Source organism: Ictidomys tridecemlineatus, chromosome 5 (genome assembly GCF_052094955.1).
Source record: "Ictidomys tridecemlineatus isolate mIctTri1 chromosome 5, mIctTri1.hap1, whole genome shotgun sequence".
Classification (NCBI taxonomy): Eukaryota; Metazoa; Chordata; class Mammalia; order Rodentia; family Sciuridae; genus Ictidomys; species Ictidomys tridecemlineatus.
The window spans coordinates 143045250-143070875 of NC_135481.1; the positions used below are offsets into that span (position 1 = coordinate 143045250).

A 25626-nucleotide genomic window follows, 5' to 3' on the forward strand; every position below is an offset into this window, starting at 1 on the left:
AGGGGTGTTGATGATAACTGGTTTTCAGAATTTTTTAGAGAGTAAAATGTTTCGTATTCTTAATTTATTATTTTTATTATAATAAACACATTTTATTTATGTAGATCATGTCTTATAAACTAACCATATCATTTTGTGTGTCATACAAATTGCCCAGTGTTCTTATAGTTGTTGCTGATACACAAGTCAGGAGATTACTTTTTTTTAAAAATAGGATATTTGGTTTTCTTAGGTGCTCAAAGTAGAAGGCTTCTTCAGAACATGTTTTTAAAAGTAGCTGAGATAAAAATTTATTCTTTTATCCCAAAATGATTCATTGGTCATGCACTAGACATACTATGTGCTGGAGGTGCGGTTGTGAATAAAATCAATCTCCATACCCTCAGAGCAAACAGCTTGGTGGGGGATGTCAGACATTTGACCAATAATTGCAATAAAGGTGTTGTGGTTAAGGGTGATGGCCAGGTGGTGTGGGAGCAGGTGCTCCAGGGCAACCTCCAGGAAGCAGAAGCTGGGGCTAGCTGGGAGAGATAGTGTGTGAGAAACTGCTGAGCAGGAGCATGAACATGGAGAAGGTTTACAGAGTACACAGATTGTCTCTAGAAATGGATGGATGGGTGCTTTTGAGGAACTGAAAGCTAAAGCAGTCTATTAAAGCTTTGCTAATGAAGAGCTAACTAATGAATGGGAATATTCATGAGAGGTCGGTGAACCACTTAGAAAAGGAAAACCAAACTGCTTGATGGATCTGTGTATCTGGGACCGTATTTTTGAGAAGTGCTGTGAAGAGTTTCTTCAGAGCCAAGATGCAACAGAGGTGACAATGCAAAAGAACAACAAAAGTGAAAATACCCTGCTTAAGCCAGATTAACACCAAAAACAAACAAAATTATTATGTAATATTTCTTTTTGGTGGTGATGAATGAGAGGTCATTTTTAATGTTTTTAACCTTGGCTTAGTCAACTCAGACTAAGAACAGAACATATTACTGCAACCCCAATAACCTACCTTATTGCCAGAATAGTTTTGCCTAATGTCAATGACACATATCTATCTATATAAATAAGTTTAGCTTCCTAGATTTATATTCTGGAAATGAACTTTGGGATCAATTGTTCTTTTAGTGACACCTCTATCCTCCTCTTGGTTCCCAGGCTGTTTCAATACCTTACAAAGTCAGTTGGTGACAGCATCTGTTGGACAAATGTATCCCTAGCTCTCTGCTTACAAATGCGTCTGTGGTTTTTCACTATAGTGTCTGTTGTCGGTTTCCAGAACACACCCTGGAACGAACTAACTCTGCCTCCCTCAAGACTTTGCTTCTTCTACAAGGCAACCTCCCCTTTCTCCTCTATCTTCTCTTTGGTCTGCATGTCATCCAATTTCTTCCTACATGATTGAGTGTTTTGAATTCTGTAGGAATCCTTGGCAAAAGTTTCCTCCAGTGTTTTGGGCCTGTCTCAGCAGGTAGCCTTTCACTGACATTTCTTTTGTTTCTCTAAGCCTCTGTGAGCTGGCACAGAGCTTTACCACAAAGGTTCTTGGGAAGGAAGTTTTCTTTGTTAATATTTGAACTAGAAGACATGGCAGGGCTGAGAAGTTACACGATGAATTGTCTTTAAATATGAGACTTTTTTAATGTTAAAAAAAAAAAAGGTAGATGTGGCCCTAGTCACCAATAAGAGATTGGGATTTGGCCACTTTACATTCTCTCCAGCTTTAGCCTTTTGTCTGTTTCTAGTTTTCTCACAATAAACCCAAGGTACTAAAGTAATAGCTTTTGCTTAGATTTTATGTTCAGTAGTCAATGTGTACCTTTTAATTGACAGTTTTTTTTTTATTTCATGAAAGAACTTATTTTTTGTGTGTGTCAGCTTTTTGTCATGGTGACCAAAATATCTGACAAGAATAGTTTAGGAAACATTTATTTTGGCTCACAGTTTCACAGGTTCAATCCATGGTTGGCTAACTCTGAGCCCAAGGTGAGGCAGAACATCATGCAGAAGGGCATAGAGGAGGGAAAACCACTCAGCTCTGCCAGCCAGGAATCAGAGACAGAAAGGGGAAGGGAAACAGGGAAGTTATACCCTTCCTAAACCCACACCCAGTGACCTGCCTCATCCAGCAAGCTCTACTTGCCTACAGTTATACCCAGTCAGTCCATTCAAACTAGTGTGGACTGATAAGGTTACAGCTCCCACGATCCAATCATTTCACCTCTGAACACTCCTGATTAACACAGGATCTTTGGGGGGACACATCTTATTCAAATAACACTCACATTATAGGATACACAGACTCAGCTGCTGTATTATTTCATTTTTTGTACCAACCACTTGATGTTTCCGGGCCTCTACTCAGTGGCAACATTCTCTTAGTCACACTCAACCCCTTAGGAACCCTACTAGGTAGGAGCCATTCCTATTTTACTGATGAGAAACTGACACTGGGAGAAACCACTAACTTGTACAAAGTCACCCAGTTGGTTGGAGTGCAAGTCTATGTCTTTTTTAGCTTTTCCCATTACTTCTTTTCAAGTCAGTTACATTTCAATCATTTCACTGTTTCGCTTCTCAGATGACCTTGGGTCTCCAAGACCCATTCCAACTTAGATTTCAGGAATTCCTTTCTCTTCTGGGTTTGGAAGTGACTAATCTACTCATTATCAGGTACAACACAGAGGTGAGACCCTTTAAAGCATCAGAGAGCATGCTTAAAAGACACATCCAGGAACCCCTGGAATCCTGTTTACCCTATTGTAGTAAGGATCAGTGTGGCTTTAGATATATCTATCACTTTAGAGCAATTTCCTGTGAAAAGATTGTGAGTCTGTGAACCTGGATTTTCAGGAAAGGGCTCCTTCATCTGACCCAAGTGATGCTGTAATGTGTGATTGTTAAAATCCATTTGTCAAAGGAAGGAAGCAGTTGCTTACATCTCAACACCACATTTAATTCCTGAATGTTCACGTGAGACCAGGCCTTACTGTGTTTTTATATTCTTAAGTGAGATAAACTTTTAAATATAAACAGATGTTGGCATTTCAAAACCAAGATAAAGTTTTTATGGTGCTATTGATTAGACCTAGGTGCTTTTTTTTGTATTTATATATTTATCAGCATCAGGATGTATTTATCAAATGCAATCCTTTCAGAACCCACAGTAAGAGATTGGTTGATTTTCTGGTTGTTATGATCTTGCAGATGCCGAAGCTTCTTTTCTGAACACTCCGCTTGTCCCCAGGAGGCTTCTGATATACCTGCTAGGTAGCTTTCTTTCCTTTGGGCATAAGTACCTGTGACTTCTTAGGACATGACAGCTGATGCCAAAGCTGACAAGAGTGTTGGAGGGAAAGGAGAGGATGTGACTAAAGCTCCCTAGCACCCTCATGTCCCATGCATAGCCTCTTGTGCCTTTGAGAACACCTATGTTGCTGTTTTTATTCTTTCCAATAAGAAGCCAGTCATTTTAAGATGCATTATGAATGATAGCTGGGTATTGGTTGAGGTCTTTTTAAACATAAATTTTGCTTAGCAATTGTGAATATCTTATTCTTGATACTTTATAGTAATTTCTGTGGTTTGCTGTGACAACCCAAATCTACTCAGTAAGAAAACCAGACCCTGCCTACCAAGCCTTTCTTGCCCGTGGCTTTGAATGAGCATTCACTGACTTAGAACTTACAATGTTTTGGTGTTACCATTGCATTTAAATTACATTTTGAAGCATAGTATGAAATAGTACGGAACAAAATGCTCTTTATGTGCACAAATTGCTGGCATATGAATGCATGTGTATATATATACGTATATATATTTTTTTTTCTGAAAATAATCATGAGAAACTTACTAGTAGTCACTTTAGGGAGAAGGTCTGTCAGGGTTGAGTCATTTTTCATCGCTTGCTTCTGTGCACAATAACCATTTCATAAGGCATATCTTTTAAAAAACATTACCATAGCTAATCGGATGGTGAGATAATAGGCCTTTTTTGTTGTCTTTGAAATGTCATTTAAAAAGCTTGTTTGGGATATGACAATGGTAAAAATACTTTGAATTTGTTTAACATTTTAAGATTTTGAACAAGCCTTTGGCATTTACTGTCAGATTTAATCTGTTTCTCTGAAATCAGGTGAACTCACACTACTGTCTATGTAATTTAAAATGCTTACAGAGACAAAATTTCCCAAGTTTCCTCTCAGTACAGCAAGCCTTCCCCAGTGCCTTCTCTGAGGTAGGCCTGGGGCAGAACTGCTTAAGAAACCTCTACTACAGGAAGAGATTTGATTTTAGATTCAGACAAACCCCACTCAAATATCTACTCTGACATACATTAACTGCAGGCCTTCTCTGTTCATGAAACCTAGTTTTCCTAGGAGATAAAAGTACTTCAATTAGGGTGCGCTGAAGTAGTAATTTATGAAGAGTACCTTGCACATGATAGGTACTTTACAAGGAACAGAGAGAGCTTGGTCATTTAGTAATAAAGAAACCTACAGAAGTGTCCAAAATGTTCTGGCAGCTTTTCCCATCTAGCCCCATGCACTGATGTTTTGTCCTTTATTACTTTCAGACCAGAATAAGGAAAGCAAGCAAGGAGTGGTGGTACTAAATTATTGTATTTTAAAAAGGAAACTAAAGGTGCATCTTAGACGATGCTGAATTTAAATTCAGTTCATTTTTCCAATTTAAGGCTGTTATTTTTAAGAGATGAGATTATAGAACTTCCCCTTCTTAATAAAATGCGAAACAAAAATGCTTTAGGTTCTTTTGTTTCTAAGTTGCTTTTTCAATTTTACCTAAGTTAGAATTCAGAAAGTTGATATCAGACACACACAGGCATCCTATCAATATTGCTGGATTTAGTATTTTCTTCATAATTGTAGTATAATTTGATGAAAGCTGGGCCACTCGTGGGGCAAAGTGGAAAATGTTCCCTCAGTCTGTATTGACAAGTGCCACTTTGAAGACTGACTTTGGAAGGTGAAACCTAATCAATGACTTCACTGGATCCACATGCCTACATTTTCAATTGCCAAAAAAGAATAAATTGACCATGATATCCTGTTTAGAAAATAGATGTTTAGAGAAAATAGAAAAGGTTTCTCATTTCAAAAGCTTGTCTCCCTGGAAAATCAAGATTAACTTCATGTAAGACTTATTTGTGGCACTCTCTTGGTAGCAGAGAGGATTTTACAAGCAGGTAAGATCAGCTTAGACCATGGGGAGGAGGGAAAATGTGACCTGATGGAAGGACGGAGGAAATTGACTGCCAGAGGTTTGTAGGAGTGGCTGGGAGAGATCTTCACTGTGTCTGTCTGTTCTTCTATATTACATAGCCTCCTGAAACTTGGTTGAAGAGTCCTTTGCTAGTCATTTACTAGAAAAACGTTCTATGTAAAAGTCACTTCATGTGTTTGCCTTGCATGCAAAAAGCCCTGAGTTCAATCCCCAGCACCACACACACACACACACACACATACACACACACACATGTTACTTCATGGGAAATTAGGTGATGAAACAAGACCAAGGTTGCATAAAGATCAAGTATGCAGAGCTAGGATACTACACTAAAAATCTTGGCTCTTTTAAGTATTGACTGTTTGACTCTAGGCAAATTACGTAAGCTTTTTGTGTTTCTGTTTATTGATCAGTGAAATGAGGCTTCTAATAGGGTTACAAGGATTTCATGACAAGGTCCCTAAAACACTTAGTACCTGGTGTCTGTTACATAATTTGCTCCATGTGAGTGGTGGCTGCAGGTGCTGCTCTTGTGTGCTATTTTGGAATACTAAAGGTGGGGAGAATCATTTTGGGTTTAATGAAGTATGATGGGATGGGACATGTTGCCTGACCTTAATAAGACCTTATATTTGCTTCATATTTAAAACCTATTTGCAGTATTTTAGCTCAATGGGAAGATTCTTTTGGATGTTTCTAGTCATTCCAAGCCTTTTCTTAGATGATCCTCTGAGTTGGGTTCAAAAAATGCTCATAGCGAGAGGTGATAGAAAACTGGGAAAGTTCATTTGGGAATTATCAATTTAAACCTCTTCATGGAGCTGACACTGGCATTGATGGAATCGGAGCAGTGGGGGAAATCGATATAACCTTTTTAAAAGATAAATGGTTTTAATATCAATAACGGTTGTCATTACCTTTTCATTTGAGAGAGGATGTTATAATAGAATGCTTTAGAAATACTGTACTGATGGTTGACTGCAGTCTTTGATAGTCTTTTTTTTAAAGTCAAAAGTCACATGATTTTGGCAAATATCATTTTAAAATACATCAGTGACAAGCATAGAAATACATTCTTCAAATAAACCATGTATCACGTAAGTAAAAGGAATATTAATTCATATTTTAGAGTTTTTAAATTTATTTTTTTTCCTTATAGGCAAGGAGGGGCTTGGGGTATGTGTGTTTGTTCATGTATGCATACCCAATTCATTTTAATTTGTTTGAACCGATTTTTCTCATTTGATTCAGACATTTGAATCTGTTCAGAGGGGAGTAAATGTAGTTCAGCCAGTTTCTCATAATTCCTTCTTGGAGTTCAGGTTGCCTTTTCTTGGGTTTGACATGTTGGGGGACACCAGCTGTCTCCAGGATCCCCAAGAATCTCTGCTCATTGCCCAAGAATCTCTGCTCATTGAAAACCAAATGTTAACGGAAAGAAGAAAAAAGGGGTATGCTCACAGACTCCTGCCATCACTCTTAATTCTAGGAAACTTCAGTTCTGAAAGTTCTACAATCTTTTGGAAAAATAGTTCTCAATTATGTGGGCTTCACCCTGTTGTAGAGGTCAAGGGTATCATTGTCAATTTGTTGTCTGATTTTTATAAAGGTGGTAAGAGGTGTCAGTTGTTCCATTAATAAATGATTTGGAAAAACCAGATGGGGATTTACAGGTAGGAAAAAACAGGCTCCGTTCTCACCATGGTTACTCTTTACCATAGTGACTCCTGGGCCTCTAATGACGCTGTGCCATGACTGATGGTTATTACTGATTTTATGCTCTATAGCTCCTGTATGAAGCTACCTATATCCCATATCATAGTGCAATAAATGTGTTCTACAGCGGATGTCTCTAAAAGGCTTAAGAGTTGTTATACCTTTGATGGAATACTTGATGGAATACTCTGGTCTCCATGCAGGTTCAGATTTCTGGTGAATATTGCCATAACAGTTGTAGATATAATTCCCTTTTTAATTCATTCTTCAATGAAATATAGCTGCTTTGTGGCTGGTATTTACATGGAGTAGGTAAATATAGTCCCTTACCTTGAGGTTACTTACAGTATTGGAATGTGGCTGGATTAAGTGATAAAATAAATAAAATAAAAAGATAACTTTGAATCATTAGGGCCATGATTGGCATGATGAGATTATGGTACAGAGGTGCTGCATCATACTAGAGGGTCATGGTTAATGTTAGGATAGGGCTGTCTAAGAGGTAAAGCTTGATTGGCCCTGAAAGAGCTGGTGATTGACATGTGGGAACATATAAGTAATAGTCCTGAACCAACATACGAAATCCATAGGCTGTCACTCCAAATGCTTACATGCATTTTCTCCTTTTACTGGGGCTACAGCTTTCTGCTTCATATACACATTTCCTTAGACCAGGTGGGACTGGGTATTCTGAACATGATGGGCTCTGCCAGGCAAGGTCATTACCATGGGTCAATTGAGCTTTTCCCTGTGTCCAGCGCAAGTCAAGTGAACTTTGCATCTAGCGTGAGCTGCTTCTTAGCTTCCTTTCCAGTGACACTGGCTGGATAGATAAGTCCAGAACAGTGGCTTGACTTGCTAGAACTTTCCCTTTCTGCCTGAAATATGTTATCTCACTTGATGCTTTAAGCTCTCTGTAAATGCCACACTGTTCTGTCTTGAGCTGTCAAGATCCTGCACACTTATCTCAAGACACCTGCTAGAAATTAGAGCTTCCTCTACTTCCATTCTGCATCTTTTCAACTCTGTATTCCCTTCCAGTCATTTTCTATTATTAATGAAGTTTGGCTTTCTTATATATTTATGGAAAATGAATCTAAGTAGGCAGTGAGACTTTGCAAACGTGCAAGTGTCTGGATGGAGTCCTTCATGGTCCGTCAGTGCAAAGTCACCCTGTGGTACAAAACCTGCCACGGTGGCCTGAGTAGTTTTCACATGTCTTGTTGATTAACTCTGACTACAAAACAGTATCATTTGGTTACTTCCGAATGTTAGGGTATGGTAAGAAAGATTTAAAGCTTTATATAGAAGTGGAAAATTACTAAATTAAATATTAAGCTTAGGTACTATTTAAGCACTTGAGTTGTGCAGATAGATGTTTACCTTGGCTATTCTCTCTGGAATCTTCTGTACAGAGACAAAAAAACATGACGAGATTTTATTGTAAACATGTAGGAATTATAGGAACTTAATAATAAAACAGAGTACACAGATATCTGTCCTGATTTCTTATCACATGCTTGTGCTATGTGATGTGGCTACAATCTTTTATGAAAATTGTGTCCTTTAGAATATTACATTTTAAGATGCTATATTTTTTCTATTGGGGTTTGTGCAAAAATTAATCATGTCATATTTTGAGTCACCTACATCTCTTGAGTTGATTGTTTTGATAAAAGCTGTAGGCTATTCTTGGTTCTTCCACAGTATGTTTCTGATACTGGTGCTGAGACAGAGGTGACAAATTCCTGGCCCAGAGCCCCATTGCTCCACTTTCTAAAGCCAAGGGCAGATGTTCATCTCGATGCCATTGTATTTACCATTCAGCTTCAGAATATTTTGTAATAATAACTCCTCAGATAGCTGCTATGAGTTGATCTGAGTTGACCATGAGAAATCTAGTTGTCATCCAAGATTGTGTTTGATTGGATGTATTTCTTTCTGTTGGGAGAAAGAATCCACAGGACACCCTCCCATCCCCAATATTGCTGCAAGCATCACTTTTATTTTTATATGTACTTATTACACAAACAAAATTATATAAATACTAAAAGTAACAAAAATAAATGTGAAAAAGGAATGTATACTCTGATTTGAAAAAAATTAAGCATTAGCAGTTTTTTCATGTTTCTTTTCAGTTTAGTCCCTACATTTGCATCATTTTTTGGTCATAAACATAATTTAGGTGTGACTTTGTAGTTTGTTTCCCATTTAAGATGACATCACAAATAATTTTTCAGGTAACCACATAGCATCAGAATTAATTTTTAATGGCTGCATTAATGATGATTTATGATTTGTATTTCTGTTCTGGTCTGTGTGTATCTCAAAGTACATCTCTTAATGTGCACTCTGTACAGAATCTCTTAAGCTTGTGGTATATTTATAGTTTCTATTAACTCAGTTGGCACCTTGTGAAAACTGGGCAAAACACTCTACGCTTCACCTGTGATCATGGAGTAATTTGAAATTTTATGTGGAGAGCATGTATTGGGAGTTGGTACAAAAGCCTATGAACCATGTATTTTTGTGTGGATTTTCTTTAATATACTCGATCTAAAAGCACATTGAGGCAAAGCACCTGGCTCCCAAAAGAACCAACACCATGGAATTACCTAGAAAACAAAATTTAGCTAAGTGAATTTATACATTACCATGGAGACATTGAGTATTAGCTCAGCAAGGGTCTTTGTCTCCCAGTTAGGTGAAGTGACATGGGCTCTGCAGGGTGAAATCGCTCAGAGAACAAATAACATTAGGAGAAAAGTGGTCTGAAATCATACATCTTGATCTTTATGGTTATTTATATAAAATTTAGCATAATGGAAGTAAGCAAAATCAACAGCAGAGCCCAACAATTTTAGTATAAAAAGAATCCATTTGGAGGGAATAAAGGTGTCTCCATTGTGCTATTCCATGTGAACTGGTGTTGAGTGTTTATAGAGGAAGCAGCAGAAGATGTCTTCATCAAGTTTAAGCAAATATGAAAGAAATCCATTGAAATCTGTACTCTCAAATAAGAAGTGTGATTACAGGAGATTAGAAAATAGTGGCCTTTGGATAACCCCTGTTTGATTGTCAGTGAATAGAAATGTAGTAATCTCATGTACATATTTGAGCCAAGAGCATCTCTTGAAGTCAGAGTGGTAGACATGTTGGACTGCATTACTGCAGGGCTGCCCTATGCACAGCTAGGGTAGTGCCCAAGGTCTTGCCTGAGCTTTTGACCCTGCTCTGGAAACCAGAAGTATTATAATTTTACCAAATACACCCTCTTAAAAGATAGCTATATATTTGTCCCAATTTGGCTTACAAATCAATTTTTACGACTAAAACAATAAAATATACTCAACATAAATTGAACCATTTTCAGTGTATGGACCGTCATGTTGCGCAATCACCACCACCGTCTAGCACTCTGTTCAACTTGGAAAACTGAAACTTGGTTTCCATGAAACAGCTTCTCCCCCTTCTCTCTTTTCTCTGCTCCTGGAAAACATCCTTTCTACTCTTTTAATATTTCATGACTCCAGATACCTCACATAAACAGAATTAAAGTCATGTTTTTAGGTTTTGTTTTGGCTAATATCATTTAACACAATGTCTTCAAGGCTTATCGAAGTTCTAGCATGTGTCAGAATTCTCTTATTAATGCTGAATAATATCCAATTGCATGTGCATGATACGTTTTGTTTATCAATGTGTTTGGGGGGCAGGTGTTTATTCTTACTTTTTGCCTCTTGAGGAACACTTGGGTGCACAAGTATTTTTTTTTTTAAGTCATTGCTTTTAGTTTTTTTTGCACAATAAGCCCAGAAGCAGAATTGGTCTAGCTCATGATAATTCTACATTTCATTTTTTGAGGAACTGTTGTACTGTTTTCCATTGTAGGTATTCCTCTTTCACCAAGTGTCTAAGGGTTGTAATATCTCTAGATTTTGGCCTCACTTGTTATTTTCTGTTTTTTTTTTTCTTTATTTTTGTAGCCATCCTGATAGGTGTGAAGTAGTCTTTCTCACTTTGGTTTTGACTTGCATTTTTCTAAAGATTAATGATGGCGAGTATAGCTTCTTTTCAAAGACATTCATTGTATATGCAATATGTAACTTTTTGAATTATAGTTGAATGGAAATTACCTAGAGAGCCAAAAGGTCTGGATTCTAGCCATGTCTCCATCTCGAATTAGCCATTTGACCTTCAATTCTGTTTAACAGACTTTAATTAGGGCCCCTGCCCAGTGCTGAGCCCTGCACCACAGAGAGGAGAAAAATAAACTACAAATTTTCCATTCATTTCTCTGGTCTATACATTTCTTGTTTCTGGAAATAGTTCTCTTGGTGTGGTGGTGGTGGTGGTGTTTTAATGTGTGTGTGTGTGTGTTTTTGTTGTTGTTCAGCCTCCATAGCTTACATCTTTTCTAATTCTAAAGTTTTTAACCTAAAATTATAACTCAGTGTCTTCAGACCTAGGTAGGTGTTTTAGTCAGCTTTTTCACTGCTGTGACCAAAAGACCCAACAAGAACAATTTTAGAGGAGGAAAATGTAATTTGGTGAGCAGAGTTTCAAAGGTCTCAGCCCGTAGACAGTCAACTCCATTGCTCTGGGATCAAGATGAGGCCGAACATCATGGCACAAGAATGTCGTGGAGGAAATCTGCTCAGATCAGAGAGACTGATCTGTTCACCAGAAACAAGATATATGCCCCCAAGACACACCACAATGACCCACCTCCTCCAGCCACCCTATGTGCCTCCAGTTACCTCTGGGTTACTCCCTATCAGGGGATTAACACACTAATTAAGTTAAAGCTCTGATTAACCAATCATTAAACCTCTAAGCTTTCTTGCATTTTCTCACACATGAGCTTTTGGGGGACACTTCATATCTAAACCATGAGAGTAGGACAAGAAAATTGTAATGCAGGAGGAGAAAGGCAATTGAGAGATTTGGGGGGAATTTGCTATTAAAATCTGAATCTTATGCATTTAAAACTTATAAAATAGTTTGATTTCATGTATCCCTTATAAATTTTTTTTTTTTTTTTTTTGGCAGGAAACAGTTTTATTTGGCTGCAGCCAGGTTCAGAGGGCACAGCTTTTGCTATAATTAATTAATCCCCTGAACCCTGAGTTCAGGTAGTTTCAGTGTTTTATACTCAGCAGATAAGGGAAAGGGCTCAGAAGTTCATATTCTGCAGAAGTTCACATAAAAGCAGCTTTTTCTATCACTGTTTTATGTAAGTTAACCGTTCAAGGACAACACCTGAGAAGGACGGAGTTTCTTCTCCCTTTCTTTCCTCCCCCTGCCAGTTGTAACCATGGAGCCCAGATGGTAACTTATCTTAAAAATATAGACATCTCTGTGAAGCCCCAGCTCAAGGCCAGAGGCTTTATTCACACATTTCTACAAACTACTATACTGGATATGTCTGTGAAAAACTAGTAAAGGGGGTGTCCAGCACCTGGAGTGCTGGTATCTTCCTGGCCAGTGGCCAAGTAAAAGGGTGGTAGGGGGGAATGAAAATAAAGTTTATCTACATTGAACTCTTTTGCAGAGACTCTTTTGCTGACAGTCCTAAAATCAGCCCTGGTGAAGATTTCTGGAGCAGCCCTGTTAAGATTTTTCTGTGGAGTAAGGGGATGCCACTTCAATTCCCCCTTTTAATGATGCTCCCCATAATTTAATCCTTTAAATGTAAGAGCATCATTACCATTATCTTGGCTTAAAGCCTCATATAATGCCAAAATCTTAGTTGTTGTCATCCTTTCAACAGCAACTTCTATAATGGACCCAATAGTTTTAATGCACAGTGGAGCCAAACCTGGGACAATAAACAGGTTAACTGTAGAATACGCACTATACCAGTTAAGCTTTTAAATCTACCAAAAGTTGAAAACCATCTCCGAAAAGCATATTTGGGACCCAAACTTTAATGCCCTTCTAGGTATGCACTAGCACCTGTGTTAGTTCTCTTGTATTGTTGGCTATATCCTTAACTGCATGTCTATTGTCACCCATTTGGATGCAACAATCTGAGCTGTTGAACTTTCTACATATTTTTCTTTCCACATCCAGTAGATAATCTAATGCCAAGCTGTTTTGATAGTTAGCCACTTGCATCTGGGTCTTTTGTGTAGCTAGGAGGTCAAAGGCTGTGGCAGTCTGATTAATAATAATTCTAGTACAGTTTGTAAGTAAATATTTTTTTTAATAAACCTATTTGAACCAAATACTGTTATTCACTGTGTATTCACTGGCCCAGGATTACTGAGTGTCTCCTCTACAAGCTTCTTGAAAGGCTGTTTCTTGTTACAACCTACTTCCCTGCCTTCCCAGCTCACAGAAGGCTTCTGTGTCCCCAAGGCCTCTACTGCCGAATCTGATGGTGCGCCTCCGTCTTCCTCAGCTGACTTCTGCGGTGTTTTGAAATACTGCTCCCTCCCTCCTGGGGACCTCTTCTTTTCTGGGCTTCCTTGATCTTGCTCCACTTCTTATCAGGCCCTCCTGTCCCTCCCTGGCCAGATGCCCTCTGTTTTGGTTAAGAGTTCTCTTTTTTTTTTTTTTCCTATGTGGTCACTAAAAATTAGTGACTCCCAGTGATGTGGTCACTAATCCTACTTCCTTTTCACTTTATCCACTTGTTTAAGAGCAAAACTTTCCCAACCTTCCATCAAAACCCTATTCCTTAAATCAGAGAAAACATTCAGTATTTTTTTGGGGTTTTTTTTTTTTTTTTTTGAGATTGGCTAACTTCACTTAGCATTATATTCTCCAACTCCATTCATTTACCTGAAAAAGCCATGATTTTATTCTCTTTTATTGCTTAGAAATATTCCATTGTTTTTCATTCTAATTTGCTATATATGACAGCAGAAAGAATTACAATTCATATTATACACATAGAGCACGATTTTTCATATCTCTGGTTGTATTCCAAGTATATTCACATCATTCATGTGCTGATCCACAATGTGATTGAGGCGGGAGGCATGGGAGGATTAGATGAAATCTAGATAGGGCAAAGGGGAGGGAGAGGAAGGGAGGGGGCACGGGGGCAGGAAAGATGGTGGAATGAGATGGACATTACCTTAAGTAAATGTATGAAGACACAAATGGTGTGACTCTACTTTGTGTACAACTAGATAAATGGAAAATTGTGCTCTATATGTGTAATATGAATCATAATGCATTTTGCAATTGTATATAACAAATTAAAAAACAACAGCAACAACAACAAAAAAACCTGTTCCTAAACTCCAACCTTGAATATCCTATTGGACTATAGTCTGTTTCAGTTTTGATAATTTGTCAGTGTATCCAAAGGAACATAGTCAACATGAATTGTACCTTATCACCTGTCAGTGACTCTTGCTCTTGTTTCTCTGTATTAATGGGTGATTTCACCATATCCCCCACTGTCCATTCAGAAACCTTAAACATATGTTTTTGCTCAATTATGCCTCTCCAACACACAAAAAAACTAACAAATTAGTTATTCCCTCAGTATCTGGGAAGGACTAGTTCCAAGACCCTAGTGAATACAAATATCTAAGGATGATAAATTCCCTTATATAAAATGGTGTAGAATTTACATACACCCTCAAACATCCTTCCATATTCTTTAAATCACTTCTAAATAACTTATAATTACTTATAAATACATTGTAAATGCTATGTAAATAGATTTTTAGATACCGTATATTCAAGAAATAATGATAATAAAAATGTCTATTCATACAAATGCAATTTTTTGGGATTAATCTCCCATGTTCCAATCAGTGGTTGGTTGAACCCATGAATGTAAAACCCATGGATATAGGGGCTGAATGGACACAGCTCACCTTCTCAATCAGTCCCCTTCATTCTTAATTACAGTTTACTTACATTGGATTGATACATTGGATTGATACATCTACTGTGTGCTCAAGCATCCTATTTTTAACATCCCTATAGATTTCAGCATGCTCTTGCCATTACTTTTATACTCATCTCTCCTACTAAACTGAGTGCTTACAGAAAATGATTGGAATATATTTTATTCCTTGGGCTAACTGGAAGGTTAAAAAAACATAGCTTCATCAACATTGTACTCCAGCTTCATTTTTTTTTCTTAGAAAACATAAGCAATATAATAGCTTCCTTTGAATATTATAGAACTAATGCTATTATAACAAATATCCACTAAACTCAGAACAAATTTTTTTCTCAGTTTAAAAAAGTATAATGATGTTATAGCTCAGTGATGGGGGGAAACCAATACCTGCTTTTAACTTGGCTCTTTATGATCCAGAGCACACTGTTTATTTTCACCTTTGTTGACTCAAATTTCCAACTGTACAAGTTAAAGTTGCACATGCATGTACTAAAAGGATGGGACAACAGTGGGTGACATGTTTTGATAGTATTTGATGACCCCCAAATTTTTCTTCATAGCATTTACATATTCTTCCTTTTTTTTTTTGGTACTAGGGATTGAACTTAACCACTAAGCAACATTTTCAGCTGTTTTGATATTTTATTTTGGACAGCATCTCACTAAATTGCTTACGGCCTTGCTAAACTGCTGAGTCAGGCCTCAAACTTGCAATCCTCCTGCTTCAGCCTCCTGAGCTGCTGGCATTCAGATATTCTTGTAGTCACTTCCTAATTGCATATTATTATTGCTACGTAATTTATAGTGTATTTAAATCTCAACACTTTTGAATTAGCTTTTGTAATTTTCTGTGTCGTTTCCCATTCTGATGAACCAATAATTATAATGTTGAATGACTCTTTTTGGGGAATTTAATTATTCCTTTGAATCATGTCCAGAAGAGAGATAATACCCTCTTGGGGATAATAGCACAGTCTAGTAGATACCAGCACAAGTGCCATTAGAAGGAACCTGGGTCTAATCCTGGCACTGCCATTCCTTAGCTGACAGGTGGCTAATTTCTAATCCTAGTCATCTTTCTGTGTAAAACCAGGATAATGTTACTCAGCTCTATTATGTAAATGAAGATTCAGAAAAATCATAGACAAAAAGTGTTCAGAATAATGCTTGCACATGGTCACCACAAAACAAAGGGTCACTCTATTATCCCTAAATTATCTTCTTCATTTGGGAATCTCTAATGTGGCCAATGTTTGTTTTCTTGGACTAGTTTTTTATATTTTGAAATGAAATTGAAATCAACACAACTCGGCTCTCCAAAGGTTAAGAATCCACAGATTTTATATGCTGATAGTGAGTTGTAGAAGCAGGTTTTTAATTCATTAGCACTGTATACTTGTCCTAATGAGAATTAATAATTAATTTGTCATTGACAACAACCTTAAATGATTGATGGCCATTTATTGAGAAAAACTAATGACTTAACTAGAGAAAAATTTCAACTCATCATTTAAAAGACACATTGTATTATTCTAAAGATTGAAGTTCCCAGACATATTTTACCTAACACTTATATGAAAGAGAGTCATGGAGAAGGTAAATAAATATGATATAGGGCTTCACAAAGCAAGGTTTTATAAATACAGAATGTTTTAAAAGTCTCTTATTCAAACATAAGGCATAGTCTTCCTTTTTTGTAAAAATATAGTTCAGTGGATAAAAACAATAATTGAAAAATAGTCTTCAGCACTTTGATCTTATAATTTGCATCCTGATTTTCCTAGTGAGATCATCAATTTAATGAGGGCAGTAATATCTTTAGGGAAATTTACTAAGTTTCTGATTTGGTTAGCCTAGTACTCTGGAGTCAGTATAGAAAGAGGATCAAAAGATTTGATACTGTTTCTAGTATTAAATCTAGGGTGTGTTTTCTCATTTTTCTGTACAACTGAAATTTTTTGGTATCAGCAACAACTTAAATATAGATGAATAATTTTTAACCAATACCTTTTGTCACAACACTTTATCACTTTATTATAAGTATTTTAATAATTTTATTTGTGCTTGTTTTCTCTGGGTAGTGATACATTAGATACAGACCTCCATATACCTGCTTTTAGTCCCACAAAGGGAGGCTGGACTCCTGGAGGAATCTTAGAGGGCTTGATAAAAGGGTACAAAACAGGGTGTAGAGGTGGAGGATCTGGGCTTAGGCTGGAGGGTTCTAAGGATGAACCAAGGGGAGACAGGATTAGCTCTGCACTGGGCAACATCTTGACCCTGGGTATCCCAGTGATCTTTGCTTAGGAAAGAAGTGAACCCAGGAGGTTGTCAAGAATGAAGGTGGTTATTACAGTTTTGGGCAACTATGGGTTGACCTTGGTGAAAATGCTTTGTGTTGACCTTGGATTTGTCCATCCCATTCTGATTATTAGGAGGGATGACTTCTATTTTCTGAAATACCTTAGGAAGGCATTTGTTTCTCTCACCCCATTTTCCAGGGCCCAGAATAGTTCTTTTTGGCATATATGGTAGGAAAAATTATAGACTTTTTCTCACTCCTTCATACACCTCTGTTGAATGGAGAACTTTTATTAATAATATATTTAACTTTATGTGCTCTTCCCCTACACAACATGGGGCCCCTTTCAGATAGAAATGGAAGTCCTAGTAAATACTCACAAAAAGTAACTTGACATTACTTAGACTGGGAGTCTGTTATCATGTCACTAGTGAATATCAGGGTGGGAAACCTCAGATTGTTGTCTGTTCTGAGAAGGTCAGTCTCAGAGAAGTAAAGGACCATTTTGAAAGGAAGTGCAACTTTCCCACGTTTTTACTTCCTGAGTAGATGCCCCAGGAAATGGATAATTTGAGATGTGGTCTGTGGCTTCAAATTTCCATCAGTGTCAAAATCGCATTTCCAGCCATGTCGAAACCAGAAAGCTAAAACCAAAGGTGCAAATTGCAAATCAAAGAACCTTGGACATTGGCTTCTTGGTTGGTCTCCCTCCAGTGATTCTGTCCCTTTGTGAAACGTTTTTCCCCCGCAGCCACTGAGATGCCTTAAAAACAGGTGAAAACTCTGATCAGTCCCCTCATAAAGCTCAGCTATACACGCTGTTCTCCACCCGGGTCTTCCTGGCTCACATGAAATAAAATCCCAAGCCTTTGACAGCTCCTGCCACTTCTCTGTCATTTCTTTCAGGGACTGTGGTTTTGGCTTTGGACCTTTGCATGGACTTGTCCCTCTGTCTGGAATCCTCTTCTTCAAATAGCTACTGTTTTTCTTTTTCCTCACTCGGATGCCTGCTCACAGAGTACCCCCTTGCTATGGTTTGAATTTTGCCCCTAAATTTCATGTGTTGGAAACTTATTGCCCAAACCATATGTTGATGATATTTGGAGGCCCCTGGGAACTGATCATAAATCGATGAGGTCATGAGAGTGGGGCCCACAAGAAGTCACTTGTGGGTTATTAAGAAAAGGAGGAAAAGCCAGAGCTAGAGCCTTTGCTCTGTTTATGTGACGTCCTCGGCCATGTCGAAATACTGCTCCACTCTATTCTTGGACTTCAGCCTCCAGAACCACGAGCCAAATAAACTTCTATTCTTTACAAATGAGCCAGTCTCCAAAACATTGTTATAGAAACAAAACTCGGCTAAGACACTTCCTTCTCTGTAAAATGGCTCTATCTCCAGATTTCTCTACCCTCACATTATGGTAAATGGATTTATCTTAATTTTGTTAGTTGACGGTTTTGCTCCAATGATGAGTGAATCCTCTCTCAAGAGATACATATCTTTTCTCCTCCCTACCTCTGCCCTGTCACCTGAGTCTACAGAAAGACATCTGCATCTACTTTTGAAAATGCAAAACATACAAATGGGCCAGAGGAAGCAAAAGAAAGTCATACACAATGTTATTTGCAAATGTTAGAGTAAACTTGAAGCAAATGATCACTCGTTGAAATTACTGCTTAATGAATCTCTCAAGAGGAACACCCCTTAGCAAAGGTGACAGTCTTATATACCAAACTCTATTTAAATTGCAGTTCTATTTTTTTTTAATGAGCACCTTGTCTATTTAAGCTCATCTGTTTTGCATTATGTTCATTACCTGATCCTTCTTACTGGAAGAAAAGAGACATAGTTCTGAAAATAGTCACTGCCTAAAGGAGAAAACCAAATTCTTGTTATTACAGCTTTTTGTTTATTTTTGTTCTGAGTTTTTCAGCAGACCAAAAGATTGAATTGTTCAGGTGCTCTAAAAATGTTCTCTGCATATTCTTTGCTCATTTACCCTCTCAGCAGATACTTTTTGAGACATAAGTTTGCATATTTACTTATAAATTATGTACGTGTACTGTGGTAATGATAATGCATATATTATTAAACATAGACAAAAATAGAAATTAAAAAGACACATTAGATTCAGTCTGAGTGGAAGTTCCCATATTTTCTTGCCACCCCCCACGGTTATTCTGGACCTTCTTAGGTATACACAGTCTACTCTGGGGTCCCCCTTTAACAATCTGGTCTCCTGCATGTGATGGGTTTGTAGGACTTCTAAATGTACCAGCTGCCAGAACTCTGCTTGGGGGACGCTGAGAGGAGAACCACTTGCTAAAGTTCCTGAAGGAAAGTCATTGTATTCTAAACCCTTCCTCTTTAAAGAGACCATGGTCCTGGTGCCAGCTGGTGGTCAGGAAGCGGAAGCTGACGTTCAGCATTTATTTCTGCTGCTGTTTTATTCCTGCAGCTGTCATGCCTGATTCATAAATCTCTTCTCCCCAAATTCCAAATTTGAAAACTTCTGAAAATGGAAAATTTTGCTTTTGTTTTTCCTACTTATTTGGAAGCAGACTCTGATCTGAATACTTCTTAAGCTATTTATGGTCCATAAATCCTATTCAGATTGAATTTTGATACGTTTGATGATGGCATACTGCAACTGAAACAATTTAGGGTATTATTTAAGATACGATGCACCCCTCCCCAAATCTGAAATTCTGGATTCTAAAAGCAAACTGGGCCTGTGATTTTCATATAAGGGAAAGCTGATATGCACACTATCATTCCTACTTTGAAGCCTCTTGTCCTGTTGTTTGGGATGTAAAATCTTTTGGTAAAGGACACTGGTCATCAAGGGACGGGGTCACTCATAAAGGCTTCTGCTGTAGTTTGATCTAGAATGTACCTAGAAGTACATGTGTTGAAGGCTTAGTCCCCAGCCTGTGGTTCTCTGGGGAGGCAATAGAACCCTAGGAGGTGCGGCCTAGTGAAAGGAAGTTAAATCATTGGGGGCATGACCTTGAAGGGAATACTGAGACCTTGGCCACTTCCTGCCTGTCTTTGCTTCCTGACTACCATGAGTTGAAAAAGTCTTCTCCACCACCTGGTCCCACCGTGATGTGGTGTGCTGTCACAGGCCCAAAGCAACAGGACCAAGTGATCATGGGCAAAAACCTCTGAAACTGTGAGCCAAAGAAAACCTTTTTCTCCTTATAACTTGCTTACCTCAGGTATTTTGTTAGAATAATAGAAAGCTGATTAGCATAGTTTATTCAGATCTGTACTGTAGAAAAGTTGAGTACCTAACTTGGTTACCTGTACCAGTATTGTCCTTTATTCTTGACTATGATTGAACAGGAATGGTAGATTGTTGTAGGTATAACTCCTATGCACTGTAATATTCCCTCATGACCATGGAATCACCCTTTCCATTTTTTACACCTTGGGTGAGGATCCTCTGACCTCCAGTCACCCTTCTCTTAATTGCATGAACCTCTTTCTCCTCATTGGTTGTTCACCAGGGGATCATTGGCTTTATTCTTAGGCACACATGAACAACCCTGCCTCTATTACTGTACTCCCTTTCTGAGAGTCCAATGTCTCCCTCCTCATCTGTTTTGTCTATTTACAGAAAATTGACTTGCTCTTCTTGGGAATTCTGGTCACTGAAACATCTAACCTTTGGGATAATAGATGTATGCAAACATTCTCCCCAACCAAGCGCCCAGCCTCAGTGTGCTGTGTTCAACACCAGAAGTCTCTGCCATCTGTCATTCCTCCTCCAGCCTCTAGTCTCCCTCCCTGAAACCTACCCACTCCGTACTCCTGCTTCTCAGCTTTGGGGAGCATTTCTTGATCACAGGGTGCTTTGCTCCTTGGGAGGTTGGCATGATTTCCAGAGTGACATTTCCAAACCTCCTGCCCTTTCACTTTCTCTCATCTCTGGACACAGACAGAATGTCTAGGAATACAGGTCCTAGCCGTCTAGTAGATCCAGATAGCAAATGGGCCTTCACATTAGGGATTTTGAACTTTTGTAGACTTCGCTTCTTCAGGAGTCACTGAAGGTGACTGCTTTGCTACTTTGGAGAGACCCAGTAACATTTGATAAAGGGGATCAGATATTCAGAGTAAACTCTTGGATACCCTTAATATACCTTTCTTTCCTTGTAATTGCAAAATGTTAACCTAATTATCTAGATAAAGCAGCCTCGTGGAGTAGAAAGCACATGGAATCATTATAAGGCAGTTGTGGATTTTAATAATAACTGCCACCAAAACTAGCTGGTGGCTGGGGCAAATTACATAATTTTTTTTTTTTAGTTTTTTAATCTATGAAGTAGGGTTTTCATGATTACTCCTAATTCCTACATAATTTTTATGAATATGAATTAAGTTTTTGCCATGTTAGTCAGCTTTCCATCACTGTGACAAAGCACCTTAGATAGATACCTTATAAGGAGGAAAAGGTTTATTTTGGCTCTCAGTGCCTGAAGCTTTAGTCAATGATTGGCCCTGTTGTTTTGGGCCTGTGGGGAGTTTGTACATCATGGCAGTGGGAACATGTGGTAGGGGACAAGTGTTCACCTCATGGGCAGTGAGAAGCAGAGATAAAGTGGAAGGGGCTTCAGGAGCATTCCCAGTAAACCCAACTTCCTTTCACTAAACTCAACCTGCCAATGGTTTCACTATTTCCTGACAGCACTGTGCTGGGGACCAACCCTTCAACACATGGGCCTTTAGGGGACACTGAGTGTCCAAACTACAACATCGTATAGCTCAGCATATGCCAGGAATAGCTCAATAAATGTTGCTGATTACCCCCCCCCCACACACACACTATGAGATATTTGTACTACAATCTGAACTTCGAAATCTAGCCATAAAAAGTTGATGATTTTGATATTACAAATACAGTCTCTATTAATAGGCACCAATACTATTGGTTAGATCATTCTAGTAAAAGAAAAATTTTCTAACCATGTACTAGGCTATCAAAATCCATGATTACCTAGTATTTATGTCTGTTACAAATGAATCCATGTCATAGTTTAAAGTCAGTGATGAATGTAGTATTATTTCTTATTATACATAATACTGGATGGAAAATCTCACTTATGCCTGTGTGGTCTATATGAGGTTGAATTTATAGATTAAGAGACTATATTATACTTACTTAGGACTTTTGAAAAACATTATGACTTCTTGTACATATGAATTAATTTATTTAGACAGGGCTGGAGTTGTGGCTCAGTGGTAGAGAGCTCACCTAGCACTCACGAGGCACTGGGTTCGATCTTCAGCACCACATAAATGTAAAATAAAGATATTGTGTCCACCTAAAAACTTAAAAATAAATATTTAAAAAAATTATTTAGACAAACATTTAAGTGCTTTTGGAAACTGAAATGTTTTATTTTATTCCCCTCTACTTGTTATCTTTACACATTTAATTGTAGCAATATAATCTACTCTTGTTTTATATAGAGTAATTTAAGTTGTTTTGAAAGACAAACAATGAACTATATTTAAAGGGCTTTTAGTTGATGTCAGATGAAATATTTCAGTATTACGTGAAACTTTATGATAGTCTGTACAATTATGATTAAGTGTTATTTTAGGATACTTTAAATATGTACAATGTTTGCTAACTGGACTCCATTTAAAAATAATTGAAGATTACAATTTTAGTTTGTGAATCATGTGTTTCCTAGTCTTTTAGAAATTTATCTTGGCTATTCATTTATTTTGGTAGATAACTAAGATGTTGCTGGACACATTGACTTAACTTTATTTATTAAGATCAATAGTTTGTGAAACTCACTGTTATTTTTTGTTATTAATGTTTTTGTTTATATGACAGCAGACTGCATTACAATTCATATTACACATATAAAGCACAATTTTTCATATCTCTGGTTTTATACAAAGTATATTCACCAATTCGTATCTTCATACGTGTACTTTGGATAATAATGTCCATCACATTCTACCATCATTTCTAACCGCATGCCCCCTCTCTACCCCTCCCACCCCTCTGCCCTATCTAGAGTTCACTGTTATTTTTAAGTTTAATTGTGCAAACAAATCTAATAGCGATTCAAGATTTATGAAAGTCATAGCTGCAGGGTTTATGTTTAAATACATTCAGAATATCCATTGCTTTTGAAAGTGGAAAGCTTCTGAAAGCATGTTTTAAAGGTTTGTGTTCTTCTTTTAGTTGTAGAACAAATAGACTTGTACACGTAGCTCCCTCTGGAGAAGATCTCTTATTTTTCTTTATTGAGGAAAATAGACTCATGATAATCTTTTATGTCAATAAGCCTGTTAATTAAACAAGGAAGGACACATGATACACTTAGCTTTGAGGGAATACTGATGGGACAGTGTTCATCAGATTACATTTATTTGGTCCCAGACGTCCTGACAGTTATGTTCTGAAAAGACAACAACACAGAATGAGTGACTAAACCATTGTCCTAGCAGAAATGTACACTTCAGTTCATGTGAAACTCAGGTCACAGAAGTTTAATGCATCTATTAACACATAACCTTGTTTTATAAGTGGTTTTGTTTAAAGACATTTTAAATATATTATATATAGACATATATACATATATATATACACACACATATATACACATATCTCTGGTTGTATATAATACATCATGGCAGTGGGAATGTGGTAGAGAACAAGTGTTCACCTCATGGGCAGTAGGAAGCAGAGATAAAGTGGAAGGGGCTCTATCTATCTATATATGGCTTTGCATGTATAGTTTATGTAAATGTTTTTATATGTAAAATAAAATGTTTATATAATATAGGTATTTATACATAATACATCTAAAGTATGTATTACTATAATACAATATGTAATATATAATACTTATATGTATAAATATGACTTATGTGCATATTATATATAGAATACACATATATAATATATATGAATTATATGTGTCTCTCATGCCTAAACAAAGGTTAAAGGGTGCACATACTTTTTCTGTAAGGCAGGTCAAAACTTTCTCAAGAACTCTAGACAGTACTTCAACACTATGCTTGGGGACCATTTTAAACAGTGAAGTCACCAAAAAAAAAAAAAAAAAGACATAAGTAAGGAGAAATGGGACTAAAAAAACTGCAGAAAAGATGCCTCTTTACAGCATGAGAGCTGAAGCCAGAAGGCAGAATGCGACCCTCCTTGGTCTTATATGGGAACACACCAGTGCCAGGTGACCAGTACTTCCCCACACATGTGTCTGAGAAGGTTCATGGAAGTGCTGATTATGGTTGTGAATACATTTTAGGAGATGGTTCACAAGTAAGGGATTCTTGAATAATTAGGGTCCACATTGGCTAGGCTGAAGTTATTTCAAGTTTTCAATGCCTTGAATTGTCAGTTGAACTCTCAAACCATTTCTTATCAAGAGCTTAATCTGTGAGAGTAATTTCCCTGGAAGGCTGATTCTCTCCCTGTTGCTTCTTTTATTTGGTGCTAACACTTGGGACGTCATAGAAGTTTCTCACCTGTTCTGAGTCATAGGCTCCACTTCTGCTTGCCAAAGTGAGTTGCTTTTGCCTACTCCCTAGGGCCCTGCAGTTGGCTTACCCACCGGATCACATGCCCTGATTTGGGAGGTTTTACAGCATGATTAAAAAAGCAGGCTGTGGTTTTGGGTGGACTGGGTTCAAATCCTGGATCTATCACTTATGGTCTGTGTGCCCTGGGGCAGGCTCCTCACCCTCTTTATGCACACTTTTTATCAAAATGAGCCTGTTTATGCTGTAGTGTTGATGATTGATGTTCTTCCACGTTCTCTGCTGTATTTAAGTTATTTAAGACAGGGATTGTCATTTAGTAAGTCCTCAACTTTAAGTATTGATTCACTTAGTATCAGTGCTTTTCTTTTTCCTTTTCCTTAAGGATTGGATTATGCACTGCCAACAAAAGAAAATCAAAAAAGTTAAAGAGAAAAATTTGGGTGAAAGAAATGAGAGCATGAGAAGCTCAAGACAAAGCAACATTAGAACTCTGTCTTCTGATAATGTGATTGCCAAAATACTTATTCCTACAAGAATAGTGTGTGCCCTTTCCTTCAATTTTATCATGGACTGCTTTCATGCAACTTTATTGCCAAAAATACTTTGTGGATTTTATACATATGGTGAAGGCACAGTGAGGCTGATAAAGGGACTGAGTCTGTGTAGGGGACTACATGGACTTGGACATAGTGGGTAGGGTCTTAAAGTCAAGGTCTCCATGTAAAGGCTTCACTAATAAAGACCTCTATTAATAAATATTTTACACCACATGTTCCATGTGTGCATTTATTTACCTGTAAATTGCATAGCATAGTTCAAAACTTATCATATATACACTATGATTTGCATTGAGAGATGCTTAAAACAAGGAAACCATGTGTGGTGGTGCACACCTGTCATTCTAGCTACTCTGGAGGCTGATGCAGGAGGATCACAATTTTGAGTCCAGTCCGAGTG

General features: G+C 37.6%; 1 protein-coding gene and 1 long non-coding RNA gene across 5 annotated transcripts in view; one reads left to right on the forward strand and one right to left on the reverse strand.

Moving 5' to 3' along the window:
• Mctp2 (multiple C2 and transmembrane domain containing 2) overlaps positions 1-25626 on the forward strand; it is a 220093-nt gene that overhangs the window by 6268 nt on the left and 188199 nt on the right. The gene's annotated exons all lie outside the window — the stretch shown is intronic.
• Positions 23435-25626, reverse strand: part of LOC144378020 (uncharacterized) — a 30061-nt gene continuing 27869 nt past the window's right edge. The window contains exon 4 of the long non-coding RNA XR_013439450.1: positions 23435-23564. This is a non-coding gene — a long non-coding RNA (uncharacterized LOC144378020). The remainder of the gene's footprint in view (positions 23565-25626) is intronic.